The 20,668-nt window shown below is 40.8% G+C and overlaps 1 protein-coding gene across 1 annotated transcript in view; it reads right to left on the bottom strand.

The window, feature by feature from the left end:
• LOC145415709 (oxysterol-binding protein-related protein 6-like) overlaps window positions 1–19,746 on the bottom strand; it is a 521,853-nt gene extending 502,107 nt beyond the window's left edge. Inside the window, exon 1 of the mRNA XM_080284933.1 lies at window positions 19,733–19,746. The gene's annotated coding sequence lies outside the window, so the exon portion shown is untranslated. The remainder of the gene's footprint in view (window positions 1–19,732) is intronic.
• Window positions 19,747–20,668: the final 922 nt, after the last annotated feature.

The following is a 20,668-nucleotide window of genomic DNA, read 5'->3' as shown; positions in this document are numbered from 1 at the left end:
AAGAAACAGCAACAGAGACATCAGAGTGGAAAAGAGCGAAGGATGATGAAGTAAAGTTGTTTGAGAGGTTTCTGGCAAGGTGCCAGAATGAGTGCGAAGAATCTGAGTTAGGGAGTTCAGAGCACTTAGCAGGAATGACATTATTTTTTTCTGAGAGAAGAACAGACTTTGGATGATTCAGGGAAGAAAAATAGAAGAGTTGAGATTCTGGGGTGGGTTGGCTCCAGTACCTTTTCTAGGCTTTCTCCTTGCTGTGGACAGCATTAGAAAATGCATGATTAAACGAAAGCTTTTTTGCATTAGTCAAATGATATGAGAAAGGAATGTATGCTTCCATGCCCAAAAGAATAACCTCTGTAATACGCAAAGCATTCTCATATGGCTCGCGGTCATCGAAGCAATAATCACTCCAAGGAAAATCAAAGGAGCACTGTCTGAGGGCCTCCCAATCAGTAGCACCAAAGTGCCACAGTCACCGCTTCCTGGGAAGCTCCACAGGCCTTACTGGAGCGACAGCATAGGTTAAGGCGACAAGGCTATGTTCAGAGAAGCCCAACAGCGTAAGTAAAAGGATCAACTGTCACACATGTTGGAACTCTTTCCAAGTCAGGGTTATGGGTAGGGTGCTGTACAAGCTGCTCTTGGTCATTAAGGATAGAAAAGATGTAGGCCTGTTCACCAGATGCATTAGTGAAAAGAGAGGAGAGCCAATGGTGGTGGTGAGCACTGAAATCTCCTAGAATCAAGATTTTAAGGAAAGGAGAAATTGATGGGATGCATTCCATCTTAGAAGTAAGATAGTTGAAGAATTTTTCATAATGAGTAGAATTATGGGATATGTACACAGTACAGATATATTCAGTTCGAGAATGACAGGAAAACTGAAGAAAGAGAGCAGAGAATTCAGAAGACTCAAGTTCAGGAACAAGAGAGCAAGATATGTTGTTGCATACATGTACACAACAGCCACCACTGGCTCTTAAACAAGTACAGAAAAAGTAGGAGGATACAGAGAAGGGTTTGCTATCAGTAGCCCAGAGAGTTGAGTCTCAGTAGGGAAGAGAAAAGTGAGGGATGGAGTAGGAGAGGTGGTGTTCAACAGAGAAAAATTTTGAGGAAAGGCCACAGATGTTGCAGAAATGAAGAGGAAGTGAGTAAGACAGTGGTTTCGGGCATCTCGTTTGGTAGTCACCAGGAGAGGGGCGGATGATGGGGGCTTCGATGGTCTCCCCTCCTCCCCCCGGGACTCTGAGGCTTGGTGATGAAATGCTTTTTTTTTGGGGGGAGGGGGGTATATGGGGAGGGGGGACATGCTGTGTAGTGTGTAATGTGCATGTAGTTTGGTGCTGACAGTTAGAGGAACTTATACTGGAGAGCATGCTAGCCTACTCACTCTCTGTGTTACTGAAACACTGAAAAAGTTCAGCAAAGGGGGACGGTCAGAAGGCAGTCCCGAGGGCTGATGAAACGGGAGCTCCAGTTCTCCCTGTCATCAGCTTTCCATCCACCTTGGGAGTACTGCCCTGCTTGATTGGTGCTACAGTCTACCCTCTCAATGCAATAACATTTATTTATATTATCCTAACCTCTCAGACAGGGCATACACCTCATGGTCAACTAAGAGTACAGTACTCAGTCAAACACGACTATTCCTTAAACAGTCCACACTCGTTATGCAACTTCTTGTTATGTGATAACTCGCTGCAATGATAATTCAAAAGCTATACCCTGTCTTGGAAAAAAAAAAATCGTGATTTCGCTAAAACGATATTTTCAATGGCCGCCTCCAAGAATTTCATATGGACGTGGTGGCACATGCTAGCCAAGATAGTTGCTCAGTGTTTACAGTGGCTGTGATTGTTGCCTTTTGTTCTATTTTGTGCATGAATGGTCACTCAAACCCCACTGTTTTCACCACATAACGGTGCAAGTGCTTAACAAATAGTGCAGTATGTGATATTAAGTGAAGTGATACTTTTGTGTCAGCCTGATTTAACAATCATCTCCTTGACTGGCCTCTACTCACCTGACTGAGCCAAACGGCCACCCAGTGTTTACAATGGCTGTGATCGCTGCCTTTTGTTCTATATTATGCATAAAGGCCACCAAAACATAATTGTTATTAATATTTAACAGTGCAAAAGCTTAACAAATAGTGCAGTGTGCAATATTAAGTGAAGTGATACTGTATCTTTTTGTGCAGAGCGATCATCCAAACCCTCCAACTGTCCCCCAGCCTTGGCAGGGGAGGGGGGACCCTTGGTGATGACTCATACTGTCATAGGACAAACTTCAGGTAGGTGTCTCAGCATTTTTTTTTTTTTTTGAGGGGGGGTGTCATTTTAGGCTTCGCAGTCGAGATCACCCTACCTAACCCCATTGAACCCAAGTTATACTGACTTCTTTATGTAACAGGTCATCACTTGACACAATCTGTAGTACATAATGAGGCTGGACTGTACACAATGATTCTAACCCTTGGGGTGACAGGAGATTAGAATTGTACACCCTAAAAAGAGGAGCAGGGGGTTAGCTGTTACCATTTTTTTTCCCCCTAACCATTACCCAAGACACTCTCATTGTGTAAGATAAGAAATTTTGTAGTATTGGTCAAGGTGTTAATGGTAGGTGGGGGCGCTCAACATCCACTTACTCGATATGGTGCTGCTCCTGGGTGCCTGCCCTTTCCACTCTTCCTTCCTTCCTTTTGTCTTTCTTTCTTTTATTCATTTCTCTTCCTTCCGTCTATGGGTGACTCTACACTGAGTGACAACCCAAATGGTTCCCTGTACACCAGGAAACCATTTACAACACTGGGTGGTAACCATTTACCCAAATTATGGCACCTAGTGGTGCCAGATTGTGCCATTGCAGGTTTATATCCAATGGGTGGTTGGGGTTTGTTGCTCATGCAATGCCACCAAGGGATGAGTGAGGCTGGTCACTCTCATCTTAAATGTCAGGACCAACTTGCCTAGCCCTGGCGTCCTATGCTCCTCATGGGGCAACACTGGATTAGACAATGAATGAATGAATGAATGTAAAGGTGGAGGATGCCATTAGCATTTAGGCCGTGAGTGTGTAATGGGTTATTATATCCACTACCTTGGGATAGGAGGCCAAGGCCACTGCATCAACCATGTTACATGTTTCCTCAGTGTTACCCCTTGGTATTATTCATTTTACTTACCAATCCATAATTGATGAATGGACACCTGAGCTGAGTGACACCATCAGCCTGCACCATGATTAAAACCCTGGTGCTAATGGCCTGGCAGCCTCGTAGCTTGCAAAGTTAACAACATAGCCATCATGGCCTAGTAGTGAAGGGGTTAAAAAAGCAGTAAAGGGTATTATACAAAGACTGGACAGCCAAAAGTTATCTCATTCTCTATAATTTACGTCAGCTGAAGTCAGCAGGCATATCTTTATATGGATACACGGAATTCTACTGTACAGTGCTGTCACAAATCTATGGCTACCTTAAGCTTACAAAAATTAATCTTGTAACATGATCATTGTATTTTGGCCACAAAAACTTAAATTATTTCAGCATGTCTCCAACAACATGAGTTTTTTCAACAGGTTAAAAAGCTGTGATAATTAAGTCCATTTATAGGATGAACCTCAGCATAATTACGGCCACAACAAATTTTAGATAACATACAATGCATAATGTATGCATCAGTCAACTTAACTTTAACCCTCAAGCCTCACGAGGGTACCCATGGGCAAGTAAGGTAGCCTGGAATTAACCACAGTGACACACATAAGTCAACCTCCACAATGTTCATCCATACAATGAATCCTGACTATCTCAGACTACCTGGGGTATGACCCACATAGATAAATGCAAATTTCTGATATAAGCAAACTTTCCCTATAGTGTATCATATTCAGAATTTTTCTGGATTCACTGAACTACATTACTGTAGTGTCAAACATACAGGAAAAAAGTAAGGTGCAGCCTTGTTAAACACAATACAGCAAAGTATGCCCATTAACATATGATGGGCATCAAAATACTGTAAACAATGATGAATTAAATATGTATCCATACTGATGAAATGTAATACAGTACTGTATACTGTACTTATGATATACAAAAACTACTAAGCATTGCTTGTTCTTGATCTTTTACATTATTTTGGACTGAGCCTAACACAGACGAGTCAGTTAGATTTATCATGTCAGATAAAAGCAAAATGTATATGGGAAGGTGTTCCTGTAAGTTCTAATGGTTCAATAATTAAGGGACAGAACATGTCTTAACACTATCCGCAACAATGAATCCATGAATGCAGTATTCACTTCCAAACTGATGTTATAGGAAGGAAGGGTGTTTTTATTCAGTTAAAAGCATATTTTTTCATTAAAAGGAGGTTCTTTAAGATCTGAGAATATGGTTGAATCCATACACCCATCTTATCTTCAAGGAACAGAGCAGGAGGTGAGTTAACACCTTCAATCTGGGTGTTGTTATTTTTAGTTTATTCTTGCTGCTAACAGATGATCTCATTCAATATAGGACAGGCCTATCAAATGGACAGTTGTTCTTTTAAGGTTATATCTAACCCTTCCAGTAAGAAAAATCTATTAAAAGCTGAATGAAACGAAAAAGAAGATCTCAGTCTGAATGGGTTAACCAATTTGACTGCAGTATCCATTCAGCAACCAATTCAGCACTACCCCACCAAATGTGGGGCTCAGAGCTAGTCTAATCAGTCAAGAAATTTAAGGTAAGGGTGACCAGCTACTTGCCCCTAAGCTGCATTACATAAGCAATAAACTCCAACCCCCTATGGGAACTGGACCATAATGGGCAACATCCAGTTGAAGCATCTTAAATTACTAGACTACCAAGCATCTAAAAATTGTATAAGGATAAAAAGGCTAATCCATTATTGCAGTACAAAGTAGTGGCCCAACCTTGATCTCACTACATGCACCTGAGAACTGTCCCACAGATGAAAAAGTCCTCAAGTGTGACAGACTCTGTAGTATCGCTTATGAGTATATTCCTAACTTGCTGATCCTGCAGTGAATGGGTCAACAGTTGAACTGTTATTAAATAATTTTGGCTCTGTTAGGAAGGCATGGGGCACCTTAGGAGAAGGTTCAAAGTCCTCTGCACTCTGAATGCACAGAAGTGCTGCTAGAGTGTGGAATTCCATCAAATTCAGCTACAAGTCAAGCAGAGAGGTGCTGTAATCCATATTTATTTCAGAAAATTTGGTAGAAGCTCTCTTTTAAAATTTATGGCTGCAAAGGCAGCAATGGCCTCTTGCACACTTAGTCTTCATTTGCTCTATTGTTGTTGTTGCTGTTGTTATGGACCCAGGCTCAAATGAAGATGAAACCAATGATCTGCAGGCTTAAGATGTCCTCCTCCTCTTACAAGATAAGGGCTGTTTGTATAACTCGGACATGGAGCTACCATGGGAATGTGTCCCTTTCCAGCACCATCTGTCCAAATAAAACTACTCTATAGTAACTATTGTGCTTGCCTGCCTCACAGGTGCACATGGTGGGAAATAGGAACAAGTTTTAACAGACTGGGCTGCACATGTAGTAAGGTGTCCCCAGGACTTACTAATAGATAAGAAATTGGTTTCTGGCTTACCAAAACCTGCCACAGTACCTCACTGCCTATAGCCCAGAGTTTTCTTACCAAAAGGCTGTACTATGATCTAGAGCTACCCCACATAAAATATAAAAGACAGTCCTAAGATGAAGTAACCAAGACTGTTTCTAATATCTACACTGCCAAAAGACATGTTTGCCAAACTGGTATTACTCAGAATAACCATAAAAGAAATCTCCCTTCACTTACTACTATATAAAGATGAACGATTCAGTTGTACTTGTGTGTGATGACAGTGGGAAAGGCTTTGCCCCATCTATATATATATATATATATATATATATATATATAAAAAAAGGCCAAATGCAGCTACAGCTGCCTTTCAAATTTAATTTTCTCTGAAGCTCACATCAGAGAAATCAGGTATTACTCCCATTTAGTATATAGATAGATAGACAGATAGACTCCCATTTAATATCAAGAGATATTTAAATTATGACAAATGAACATCAATATCTTATGGAAACCTCAAGCTGACAGATTTGCTAATAGATCCAATTTACGTAATTCAGTTTGAAAATAACTTTTATCTGAACCACAAAATGCCAGGTATAAGAGAATAATGTATGTTCACATTATTATTTTACTACTTAGGAGAAAACCTTTACTTATGTCTTCACAGTACCAACATTGCACTGCTCTGCCTATGATGCCCATCTTCACAGGGTTTACTTCCCACACTCTGCTCTACCACCCACCATCATCATGGTCTATCGCATTCCTTCCACACGTTTTTAACTCCTCCTCTCCCAGAATGTTAAAAGCAATTCATAATTGAGAAACAATTACCTGGTTATGGTTTTGTTCGGAATTTACTGCAGTTTTCCATGTTCATAGTTTATGCACTGTATACATACATCATACTGGAGAGAAAAATTGAATGTTGCAAAGATGATGAAAATCTAGGAAGAGTGGAATTATACCACTAGGGTGAAAGAAGGTTGTGATTCTGCCTTTGTACACAAAATGATTGATGAGGCAAAAATTACTGTGGGATAAGTTTGCTGATTAACGTAGGCAGGAGATATGGAAGAATACCTACAGAGAAGGTAAGGATGTTTTCAGGTGCCTGGAAGACGATGAACAAGGTGATTTTAGGAGGGGTAGGAGGTGCATGGATAAGATAACTGCAGGAAGATAAGTGGAGAAAGCATGTAACAAGAATCATACAAATTTCCCAAAACCTCCCCCTGTACCCTGAAAGGAGGATGGTGGACTGCAGAAGGGAAACTACAGCCTGCACTCAACCAGGTTCATGTTCATATGAGTCTATGGCCACAACATTAAAAACAACAAGGTTATGGAAAAAGAAACTGACAAGGTGAATAGGGAAGGACTATGGAATGTTTTACCTTAGTAGTACTGTATGTGGAAGGAAAGCTACTGATTACTATAATGAATTTTTATAACATGAGTGAAGCTTTTGTAAAAGCACATGGATGTCTAAAAGTGACTCAGGATCATTCTACAATGATCATCATCATCATGCTGACCCCTTTTCCCACTTGACAATGGAGTAAGGGATGATCCACAAAAGAGAAAAAAATTATGAAACTGGGAGAACAATTAAATGCAAGCCTGACTCAAACATCATCTAAACTCTCTGAAGCCTGGCTCCATTTTACAAGCATAACCATCTGAAAACATTTTATATCTCTGCTAGCAGAGTGTGGTAGGTGGAGACACCCACTATTCACTCACTTGATGTAGTGCTGGCTTCAGGTGACTAAGCCAAATGGTTTACAGTTACCCAACAAACCAATTACTATCCTAGGTAGTAGCTTTATAACCAAACGATGCATGGTGGCCTAGTGGGTGAAGGAACTCCAACCTGATGGGGCCCACATAAATTTACATCTGATGGGTGGTTGGGTTTTATTGCTCACATAATGGTGCTCAAGGGCAGTGAGGCTGGTAACCCTTGCCTTAAATGCTGGGACTGAGTGGTCTAGTCCTATGTTCATACACTCACGATTGCGCAGAAAACAACTGACTGATGGATGGAGGGATGGTTCCATATCCATCTACCAGACAAAGTTGAATCAGAATAGGGTGCCAAACCCATCATGAGCTTCTTTGTACAATAATTCATCTATCCTCAATTAACTTCCATATCTTGCTCATCAACTTTTGTATCTTGCCTTCTCATACTTCTCTCACATTCATCTACCATGTCCATTCATCTTTCTTCTTGGCCTACCATGCCTCCTCCCACTGTCAAACAGTCATATTAACCAGTTTAACCACCCTACCTGGTACTGGAGATGGATACCTTCAAGCAGTGGCACTTATACTGCTGGGTAATGGAGTTGCCCAGTTGTACAAATACCCCTGATTTCCCTCTTTTTGTCCCAAAGAAAGAATGGTGGCCTACAGAAGAAGAACACTTTCAGCTTCCAGTTCATTAGGTTCACATTCATATCTGAATGGGTTGGGACAACATCTACTACCACCAAATCTGCATCCATCAACTATATTACTGATGGAGTTTGTATGCATGTACATATGTGTATATGTATGTATGTATGTAAGAAAACTCCAAACCCTGTTAAATATTGAAATAATAATAATAATAATAATAATAATAATTAAAATGCACATGCAACAACTGAGGGGTCAATAGCTGGGAGTCTGAGTTTGGTCCAGACTAATGTTCTCTGTGGGGATATTATGGCCCCTTCTGTGAGAAGGTTAAGCCACCATGCCACCACAATGCAAGCACCTTTTGAAGTGCAGTGAGCAAAGGCAATTGTTCTAAGCATGCTCTCATCTATCCCATGGGCAACAGACTTACTCCAAATCTTTTGCAACTCAAGCCTATTTCTTCTCTCATCCACTTCATGCACTCACACACATCCCTTACAAATGCAATTCCACACTCATGCCATACCAAAGTACAATACTACATCCATAAGTTAATGTGGGCACTAACATACCATAATGCAATCCTCCACTCTCATATCTCTGTCTCTGTTTCTTATCATGGACTTCATAGCACCAGCCACCTGAGCCAGTCTACTCTCCACTTCCTTTGCACTTTTACCTCTCTTTTCAATTACTGCATTACTGCATCTAGGTACCTGAACTCTTTCAGTGATTCAAATCTCTTTCTATTCACCAGTTCATCACGCTAAAATTCCTCTATCTCAATAACTGCCAATTTACTTTTATCAACAATAATTTCTGACCAACTCCCTCACAGACACTCACAAAACTCTGTACTAATCTGCAGAGATCCTGTTCACAATCAGAACACTCATGCCCTACCAAAGTACAATATTACATCTGTAAGTTAATGTGGGCACTAAAACACCGTAATGCGATCCTCCACTCTCAGACCTTTATTTCTTATCATGGACTTCATAGCACCAGCCACCTGAGCCAGTCTGTTCTGCACTTCTTTGCACTTTTCCCTCTCTTTTCAACTACTGCATCTAGGTACCTGAACTCCTTCAGTGATTCAAATCTCTCTCTATTCACCAGTTCATCACGCTAAAATTCCTCTATCTCAACAACTGCCACATTACCTTTATCGACAATAATTTCTGGCCTCTTCCCTTACAGACATTCTTGAAACACTGTACTAATCTGCAGAGATCCTGTTCTCAATCAGAAAGCAACAAAGGATCATTATGGCTTCATTAGATTTCAGATGCTCCATCCTCTGCCATTAATCCTCACTTCTTTTTAAACAACTGGAGTTTTAATCTACTCCATAAAATTATGCAACTATCACCCAACCCCTGACTATCCCATTAACCCCTTCATGCCCACGACATATATATTTATGTCTGTGCTGCACCCAGTGAGTGTGCCTGCAACATACTGTACATCCTTACGTCCTATTTTGTCAATGTTTTCTCAGTGCTTTTCACATGGTAATACAGAGGTGTGAGAGTGTTTTCTGAGTCTGGTATAGGCCAATGAAGCTTTCAGAAGCTCTGCCCACTAACCAATTATAAAAGAGATGTGGGGATGACAAGCCATTAACAACTTCCTCAACCAGTACCACTATATTTTTTCAGCTAGTGCCAAGCACTCACGGAAGCAGGACTAAGTGGCTCTGTTCTCTCCCTCCCTCGCCACTTTAAAGCTACGTCACCATGGCTAAGTTTAGTGGAGATGGTTCAAATGATCTCTATGTGCCAAGTCATTCAGCTTGCAAGGATACATCTGGGAGTCATTTGTCTGAGAGTAATTGTGAGTTATTGGATAATGCAAAGCCTGCTGAAGAGGAAGGGTGGCAGCTTGTGGTGGACATTTTCTCAGATGAGAGGCCTGATGATGTACCACCATTATGTAAGTACAGTACATTTACTACTACTATTATTACTACTGTACACTGAATATGACCGTTGAACTATTATGTATTGAATATCGTATGTACCAAATATATTGTATATTATATTTAGAACAAATGAGAACAAAAAGAGCATTTCACTGACCAGATACATGAGAAAATTTTAAATAACATGAAGTGCACATAGCACATGGATGCAGTCAGGGGGCCTGGGACTGATGTGTAACAACGTGACGCACGTCCGGGCATGAGGGGGTTAAGAGTATAGGGGCCCAAAGCTGGCTACTCAGTCCAGACATTTAAGGAAAGTGACCAGTTGCCAACCCCTGAGCATTATTACATGAGCAATAATCCCCAGTTTCCCATCAGAGTAAGACAAGTAGGGGACACACCTGGTTCATGCTTTAACTCAATACACCACCAGGCATCTCACTGTTGGTAATATGGTTATCATCCAACAGATTATTTGATCTTGATTAGAGAAAATCATCTGGCTTATCACACAGTGTAGAGTGAAATGGAGGTTGCACTACAGCAAGTGGATGATGGGTGCCTCCACACCATACGTGTGTACGGTAGATTCTCAAATTTCACATGATTAAATTAGGAAAACCTGATTTTCAAAGGCACAACAAATATGAAACAAGTCACAATTTTCAACTACAGTACGAACTCGCAATTTTCGGTGGGTCGAGGCTAGAGTTTGGGATTCAAAACGTGTCTAGTGCTGCTTGGTTTCAGTCTGCAAACACAGTCTGGCTATGGAGAATAAAAAAATACCAGCCGCCATTCAGAATGTCAATGTGGGTTGTAGTAAAGATCATGGCCAATATTTGTGCTGAACTGGGCAATACAATAAACCCTCGAGGTATGATGGCTCTTATAAAGTTGGAATCTGATTCAACTTACACTCTTACAGCTGATTCAACTTACACTCTTAAAGTATTCGTATCAACGTTGAAATTTTGCTTCTCAAAATTAATTAAGTACAGAGAGAAATAAAACATGAGCTGTATCATTAACAATGTATTGTGTCAGCCATTCACATGGTCAAGGAAGCAGTTTCACATGATCAAGAATGCAAGTGGTGATGCTGTAACTCCACCAAAACAACATATGAGTGGCAATGCTGTAAAATGCACATTACACTATATAAGGTAACAGTAAAAATTAGTGAAATTAAGACACTTAGCAAATGGTTCTGCAAGTACAGGCTGTGTGCATTCTGTATATCCTTTCAGTCAGAAATTAAGAAGCCTCAGCCCTGATATAGCCCATGCCAAAACAACATGTGAATAGCAGTGTAGTATACTGCCTAGTGTACTGCCAGACTGCCTAGGGAACAACTACTACTACTACTACTGCACAGTGAATTGTTTATGGGCAATATAAAATTGTCAATCAATGTAATAAAGATTGAGTGAATAACTATGCAGGTACACTCACACATACTAATTTCTCCTCCAGGGTTACCCCTTCCTTCCCCTCTATACCATGGAGAGAGGGATGTGGGGGATCTGGACCTGCTCTACCCCACCTTCAAACCCCAACTCCCTCACCTTCATCCACTACCTGCCAGTTTGTGCTTAGCAACAAAATTTCTCATGTCCTGTAAATTATGGCCAAACTATTATTGCACACACTGTCAATAGCCAAGATTTGGATGATATTTAACAATAAATTATTATTTAGTTGCGGGCTTAAATTGAGAACAACATTCATAATCAATGTAATCCACATTATTGTGCCCAGCATGACTCTGGGCTGTTGTGCATGTTTTCCCCCTTTCTTTCTTACTATTACATTCTTACTTTCTCTCTCTCTTACTGTTACTCTCTCTTACTTTCCTCTCACTCACCCTCTCTGTCTGTCTCTGTCTCTCTCTCTAATCTTCCCTGCCTCTTAACCCTACCCACCTCCATCTTTAGACTCTCTCTCTCTCTCTCTTACTTTCACTATTACTCTTTCTTACTTTCACTCTCTCTCTACTCTTCCTGTTCCCTTCGCTTCCCCTTTTATCTCTGTTCTCTTCCATATCATTCCCTCGATTGCCCCCTTCCCTCCCTCTTTCTAGCACTTCTGTGGCTTACTCTCTATCTCATTCCTCTCCTCTCTCTTATCTCTTAAACATTCCTCCCACTCTCTATTTCTCGCCCCATCCCTCTTTCTTGCACTTCTGCTGCTTTCTGTCTCATCCCTCCCCATCCACTTATCTCTTACACTTTCTTCCCACCCTCCCTCCCTCCCTTCCTCGCTCCCCCTCCATCCATCCACCCATCATCCAATCCCACAATGCCCCCTGAGGAGCGCAGGAGCCCAGGACCAGGCAATTGGTCCTGACATTTAAGATGAGTGACCAGCCTCGCTCATCCCTGAGTGGCATTACATGAGCAATCAATCCAAATCACCACTTGAATGTAAACCTTCACCGGCTCGTTCCGATTGGAGCACAATAATTATCCACTAAACCACCAGGTGCCAAAATTTGGTTATATGGTTACCACCCAGCATAGTAAATGGTTTCCTGGTGTACAGGAAACCATCTGGCTTGTCACTCAGTGTAGAGTCACCATACACATTTATTTATTCCCACAAGGAGAGGAAAACTTCAACTTTACGGAGGATGAACATTTGCAAAGACTGCATTTCTGTCTTCATTTACTTTTGTTTTTATGTTTGCTGTTGTCTGGTTAGTTTGGTGACTTGACGCTAGGGGACGGGAAATTAAGGAGGAGCAAAAGGAATATGGGGATAAAAGGAGAGGGTGAGGAAAGAAAAAGTGAGGGAGGAAATGGTGGAGAGGAAGGAGAGGGGGATGAAAAAGGGGGAGGGATGATGGTTAGGTAAGAGAGAAGAAGGGATGGGAGAAGGGGAGTGAGGGAAAGATGGGGCCAGGAGGGAAGAAGAAAAGTGAAGGAATGGTAGGGTCAAGAGAAGGGATAGTGGAAGGAAAGGGGATGAATGATAGATAGGAGGGGAAGATGGAGCAAGAACAGTGGGAGGAACAAGGAAGGAAAGAAAAGGAAATTGAGGGGATGAAAGTTAGAAAATGGGAAGGAATAACATGACTGTAAGGGAAAGGAGGGAATAGAAAAAAAAGGAAAACAAGCTGGAAGAAAGAGGATGGGAGGGATGGGAGAGAAAAGCAATGGAGGATAAATAAGAGATAAAGGAAAGGGAGAAAAGGAAGGAGTCGAAGACGTAGAGGGAGGGTGGGCAGGGAGGGAAAGGGAGAGAGAAAGAGGAATGAAGGGAAGAATACAGGAGTAAGGGAGGGTAAGAGGAAGGAAAAGGAAGGTATACTAAAAGGATGAGGGATTATATTTACTGAGGGAGGGATGAAAATGGAAGAATAAATAAGGTAATACAAGGGAAAATAAATTGATGGATGGAGAGAGGGAAGGGTGAGAAAATTTTTGGGAAAGAAGATGTAAAACGAAAGGTGAGAAGGCATCACTCATTTTTTTTACTCCGTCTCCCTCCTTATTTTATTTTCCTTGATCACCTACATTTTTCTCTCCTCCACCATCATTCAGAATTTCTCCACCCTGGCTTATTTATCCTTCCTCTGACACTGTTCTTCTCTTCTGTCTTCCTCTTCCTTCTCCCATTCCCCCTTCCTACTCTATCCGCTTCACCTCTCCTACCCTCTTCCCCTCCTCCACTTAAATGAAGCTTTGTCTTCAAAAGGGTTAGTTGAGTTTGGCTGTAACCCTTTAAAGAGACTGAACAAAATCATCTGACGGTCTATCTAACTATCTACTGCCAGATGCCTCAATCCCGTATGGGGCTGCCACAAACAAATCGCCTCCAAGTTGCCCAGTCCAATGCCATTTCACTGCCTTGATTCCAGCTAACTCCCTCCTCTCTCAAATACCTCTCCACTCCACCCCTCCATCTCATTCTCGGCCTCCACCTCACTCACATACACTCTCCTCAAATAACTCATTTCCACTGCTCTAACTCTTGAACTGCATCCTTCCAACAAGCTCCACACTTCACCTCCATATGTTAGGGTGGATATCACAACACTGTCCTGCAGTGACTTTTTTACTTCCATGCTCACTTCCCTGTTCCCTATCACTGCTTTCAAAGAACCAGCAACCTTTCTTCCCTACTGCACCGTTTCAAGCACTTCAACCTCCAAACTTCCATCCTTATTCAAAACACTACCCAAGTACTTAAACGCACTCACATTTTCCATTTCCTCTTCATCCAGCCTCACTGTACATTCCGTGAGTTCATTTCACTCGAAGACCACAAATTTACTCTTTCCTACATTCATCTTTAGATTCCATATCATACACATTCTTCCAAACTCATTCATCATACCTTGCAGTTCCTCTCTGTCTTCACTTAACAATACAGGATCATCTGCAAACAACAGTACAGGGAGTTTCCAAACACTGCCCTCTCTTATTAAGGCTACTCCAACATCCACTGCCCTACCTTGTACCTCTTTTAAAACACCATCCATATACAGATTCAACAACAATGCGGACATGACATATCTCTGTTTCAATCCAACATTCAAACAGAAAAATTCACTCAGTTCACTATCCATGCACACTGCAGCATTAGCTCCCTCATACATACTCTTCATGGCATACAACAACTTCCCATTTACTCCATATATTCTTAAAACTCTCCACAATCCTTGTCTGTCCACCCTGACATATGCTTTCTCCAAATCCATGAAGGCTGCATACAACTTTTCCTTCTCTAGAAATTTTTCCACTAAAGACCTAAGAATGAATATCCGATCTACACAACCTCTTCCCTTGCTAAAACCTCCTTGTTCTTCTCCACATAATTCCTGTTATTTTCTTAACTCCGTCAAAAAGTATCCTATCATACACTTTTCCTATTGCACTAAGAAGACAAATGCGCCTATGATTACCCCACACTTCTTTTTCTCCTTTTCCTTTGTCCATCCATCCATCATCCAATTCTAAGTTGCCCCATGAGGAGCGTAGAAGCCCTGGGCTGGGCAATTTGGTCCTGACATTTAAGATGAGAGTGACCAGCCTCACTCATCCCTGAGTGGCATTATATGAGCAATAACCCTAACCACTCCTTGGATATAAACCTTCACCGGCTCAATCCGACTGGAGAGCTGTAATTACCCACTAAACCACCAGCTGCCATAATTTGGTTATATGGTTACCACCCAGCATAGTAAATGGTTTCCTTGTACAGGAGAATTATACTTGGCTTCCAATCTTCTGGGACTCTACCTTCCCCCCATGTCAATCTGCACATCTTCTATATCCATCCTACTACTATCTCTCTCCAATGTTTCAGCATTTCATCATACACTCCATCAATTCCTAGGGCTTTTCCAGTTTTGACACTTCATTCTTTCCACTACTTCCATCCTACAGATTTCTTCCACTCTTCTCACCTCCCTCCTCCTCCCAGCCATCTATACCCACATTACCTTCATTCTCTATTGTCAACAATTCCTTAAAGTGTTCTCTCCATCTGCTCACTTTTTCTCCCTTCTCCACATGCAATCTATCATTTTTATATTTCACTCCCTGATTAACCTCTTTATCACCCTTTCTAACTCTCTCTTCCTCTTTCCAGAACATTTCTTTATATTCCCTCCACTTTACACTCAAATTCCTTCCGAATTCCTCATCCACTCTTTTCATACTGTCTCTCACTAATCTTTTCACCTCTCTCTTCCTCTCTACATATAACTCTCTCATCCATCTCTCAACTTCCTCCACACCTGTTTCTCATCCACCCACAATACGAGTATGCTTTCTTCTTTTGTGCCACAGCCAGTCTCACCTCTTCATTACAACATGCTGCTACTTGTACCCTCTTTTGTTATCTCTTCACCCCACACACCACCTCACATGCTGCACAGATTTCTTCTGTGAATATCTTGCACACACCTTCCACGTCTCCCATGTGCTCCAAATCATATTTACCCAATCATTCCTCTAATGCTCTCTTATACTATGCCTTTTTTCCATCCTCTTACAACATTTCTACCCTTCTTGTATGGACTACTTCATCTGGTCCTTCCCTTCTCCTCCTCCAACTCATTTGAACATTGACTTTCACCACCATGATGTGGCGGTCTGAAAGTCCACTCCCCCAACCTCTGTATGCTCCTGCATCCATTACACACCTTCTCATTCTATCATCCATACATACATAATCAATCACTGCCTTCCATTCATTCAGTTCACCACTCACCCTTCTCATCACTCATCTTAGTGTGGGGAGAAAGAGAGATGAGGAGGAGTCATGGAAACAAGAGAGAGAGAGAGAGAGAGGTGGGGCAGGGAGAAAGCACTGCAGCCCAGAGTCGTGTTGGGCACAATAATGTGGATTACACTGATTGTGAATGTTGTTCTCATTTTAAGCCTGCAACTAAATAACAATTTATTGTAAAATACCATCCAAATCTTGGCCGATGACAGTGTGTGCGATAATAGTTTGGCCATACTTTACAGGACATAAGAAAATTTGTGGCTAAGCACTAACTGGCATGCAGTGGATGAAGGCAGGGGAGTTGGGTGTTGAATGTGGGGTAGAGCTGGTCCCGATCCCCCACTTCCCTCTCTCCGTGGAATAGATGGGAAGGAAGAGGTAACCCTGAAGGAGAATTTAGTATGCATGAGTGTACCCCCTATGTGCAGTCATTCTTTTAAGACAAATTGTATTTATATGTCATTAGGTACAAACTAGGATGAACAATTATAGTCTATAATGACTGCTTTCAAGAGAGCATGGATTATATACAGTAATCCCTCTAATATCCGAACGCCCAATATCCGAACATCCCCACTAACCGGACATAATCCTCCTGGGATCCAATATTCCCAAAATGGGCCAAAAACTGCAAAAAATTCGAAAAAAATCTGACTTTTTTCCCTCCCATAATTTGAAATTCCCGCCTGGCGCCAAACAGCTGTTACACCATGGTCCCTTCACCCCTTCCTTCCTCCCCCTCCCCCCTCCCCTGTCAGGTTGCCATTTGGTATTTTTCATTACCAAGTGTGGGCCAATTTGGTAATGAAAAATTCGTTTGGTAATGCATTAGAATAATGCATTACCAAATGGATTTTTCACATGTATGAGGATACACAGGATGGAGATGGTGGATTGTTTGCTCTCTCTGATTAATCTGCTACCCTACATAGTGTGAAAATAATCAACATGGTGTTAGTTATAAGGAGAGTGATTACATGTATTTCCACTTGTATATATAATTAGTGAAGAATATATGCTAGCTTTACGAATTTGGTAATGAAAAGTTATATTTGACAATGAAAGTTGAGGAGATTGGTAATGTGGCTGTTGCGATCTGGCAACTCTGTTACCCCACCACTTAACTCCGATGGAGAGCAGATACTCATAACAGTGCAAGCCACAGGTGCTTGTTTTTTGTGAATAAACAGTGAATAAACTGCAATACCTTGCCACTAGAACACACAGGAATTTACAGTGTTGTGCAGTGTTAAGAAATTAGAATTTAGAGTGCAGAGGATTAACTGTGGACTGCAAACTGGCGGTTCAAACCAGTCCAAGACCAAGGGACTTGTAAGTACCCAGAATGTTTAATATTGTATAAACTCACCTCTAAAACCTCATTTTATGGTTCTTTTGCATTTATTTCAGTCTTTTATGTCCCTTATTGGTGTGATTTGGGTCTTAAATAGGTGCTATGCATGTCCAGAGGGAGTTGTATAGGTGTTTTTCGGAGTTAGGGTCCATAAGTACAAGTCCATAAGCTGGGGCCCAATATCCGGACAGGACCACTATCCGGACCTGCCTATGGCTCTATTGATCCGGATATTGGAGGGGTTACTGTATATAGCTACATATATGTACATATATTACCTAGCCCATGTTTCCTTGAAAGTATCTATATTTGGTGACAAGAGCCAAAATAAAACAAAGTAATGCACAAGAACTAAAAATTAAACCAGACAAAAGATATGACCACATGAATCAGTGGTTGGACACTGACAATAGCAGCAGCTGGGAGGTGCCTATATACTCCAGTTGATGGAATCATTTCAGATTTGATATTTTATATTTTTGAACATTACCACAACATGACCTCCTGATTATGTTGTTATTAAGAATCCAATGGCAGGTAACTATTCGTATGGTAATACCGGTACACTAAAATGGGGGTAGAGGAAGTCGCACGCTAGAACTTGTTCGCACTGTTATCATGTTCAAAGGAAGAAGAGAGAAAATTAAAAGGAAAAAAGACTTTAGTTTATTTGTCTGGGTTGTCACTTATCACCCTTACCACTAACTTATTTTTCCCCCAAAGTCAATTTAAATTTCATAACGTTTACAAAGACTCAAACATGCTTGCATGTGTCAGCCTTGGTCACTAATGGCAGCTCTTCATGCTGCTTATCTCTGGCAACCTCCCTATTCAATCCCACATCCCTGAAGTCATACTCCATGACCTTGTCCCAGGTCTTTGAATTATTCAAATTTCATGAGGTTTATAGTGCCAAATGGTGTCTAAATTTGAGAATTTACCATACTGCATAACCCAGGAGCCATCACACATCTTTGTTTCAATCCAACACTGATACAGAACCACATCTATCCTTAAACATATTTTTGCACCCATCCCATTATAATAGTGAGAAAATAGGGTCGGGCTCTTAATTAGCTAATGTAAGTACTGAAATGATAATACAGATACACTTAAGGGAGAAGCATAACAGGATCAATAGCAAGCTCTGCACAATAGCAAGCAAATCATCCTGGAAATGAATAGGTTATCTTGCCCTAATTTTCTTCCTCTGCCTTTTAAAAAATGATGTTATTTGAAACTTTCTGCATTGGGCTATTCAGCTAACTAGTTTCTTCCCTTCTTAAGTATAGTAAAAATGACTTCAAGGTGGACTTCTGTTAAAGCAGACAAGTAAGGTGAGAAAGACATTTCCAAAGTGTGTAACCACAGCCCATAGCAAGGCACCAAGCAAGAACCTCAAACCTTACCACCGTTTGTCTAGTTGCCCCTTCTTTTACTGATAAATGAATAAAACAGTGGAAAATGAAAGCTGCTAAATTTTGGTAAGCTATTATAAACTTCCAATAAGATGGAAAACCTCTTATGTCAGACACCCTTCTCCCCCAATTACTCTGACTTTGAGTTTTACTGTAGTACTTCAACCCAAGCAGAGATGCAATGATGGATCCATATACTGTATTAATAAAAGATAGAGATACTGAGTTTCCAACTGATGAAACAACAATTACTTTTTAATATGTTTTGTCAAACCAAAAATGTACAGGTTTATGAAGCTTGAGTAAGGGGGGTTGGTGTTACAACTAAGACTGCAAAAAAACTATTTAACATTCCATGACATATATTAAGGGAGAGAAGATAAAAGTCAGGTGGGAGAATATGGTGGCATGCAATGTACCTGAAATTTTCAGGTTACAGAATTTCAACAACGTGGTTCTAAGTATATAATGGATTATATCCAATATATCTTTGTAAAGATGGATGAGCGATCTATTCCAGCCCAATACATCAGAGTTTTACTGAGGATACAAAGCACTGAAATTCCCACAGTAAACACAGATGTACCTTCATAGCTGAAATATAATGTTCTGAACTTATTTCACGATCAACCAGAGTTATGTCAGTAATCATAATTTAAAATTTTCACTAATCTTTTGTACACTCACAAAAATGTCTAAACCTACAAACACACACACACAAACCCACTCAATGGAGTATGATGTAAACACTAAAGAAGGCATGGAAACAAGTGTCCATAACATACCTGTTGGAGAATCATCTGAGGGTGATGTAGGTGAGGTAAGCTTGGCAGGATCCTTGTTGTATAGTATCTGATGTTGTTTGTGGAGGCGATGTTGTTTCAGCTGCTCCACCCATTGCAGGTACACTTCACGTGACTTGCACTGACAAACAGAAATTCTAAATGAACATCAACTAATGAACTGTTAATTAACAACAATCAAAATAAAGAAATCTTAAAAATAAAGTAGCTCATTACACTTTCCATTACCCTCACAATGTAGTAAACAACAACATTTTTCACTATGAAGCGACACTGTGGGACTGAAGTTTGCACATAAAGCTTTCCTGGATTCAAATAATAATTAATATGACATATTTTAATCAGAATGAAATATCTATTTGCTTTGGCATCCATAAACCACTTGATCATATACTGCAATTGCATCAGCATCTACAATTAACCATGCACATAATGGTATGCAATTCTTAGTCACAGACATCCATCTAAGTATTTAGTGACATGCAGTTATCTTTTTATACACTTCACTCACAAGTCTATAAACACTCATTTACTTTTATTTTCAGGCACTCAATCAACACTTACAGTTTGTAAACTTTAAAAATTAGTTAAATCAAAACAACTGAAATAATGTACACCCACCAAAATAATTATCAGCACCCTTTGTTTCAATATACCCTTTGCAACTATCACTGGCATAGAAGCCGTGAATACACAGTAAGGGTTGGTAAACCTGATTCTTCCTCCCTCAGACTCTCCGTCCCTCCCACCCTTCCCCCCTCCTCTCCCTCCTGATACAGTGTAACTCTTGTAGCTTTATGCCACGTACAGGTGGTCTCCTGTTTACGAAAGGATTACGTTACGAGACACTACTTGTAAGTTGATTTTTTGGTAACTCGAAAACGCATTTCATACACCTAACCAATAGAACATCATTGC

The sequence above is a fragment of the Coenobita brevimanus genome, chromosome 103 (assembly GCF_032717465.1).
Source record: "Coenobita brevimanus isolate Jiangsu-jjx chromosome 103, ASM3271746v2, whole genome shotgun sequence".
Classification (NCBI taxonomy): Eukaryota; Metazoa; Arthropoda; class Malacostraca; order Decapoda; family Coenobitidae; genus Coenobita; species Coenobita brevimanus.
The sequence above is the reverse complement of the archived record's forward strand: the minus strand, read 5'-3'. Positions and strand labels throughout refer to the sequence as shown.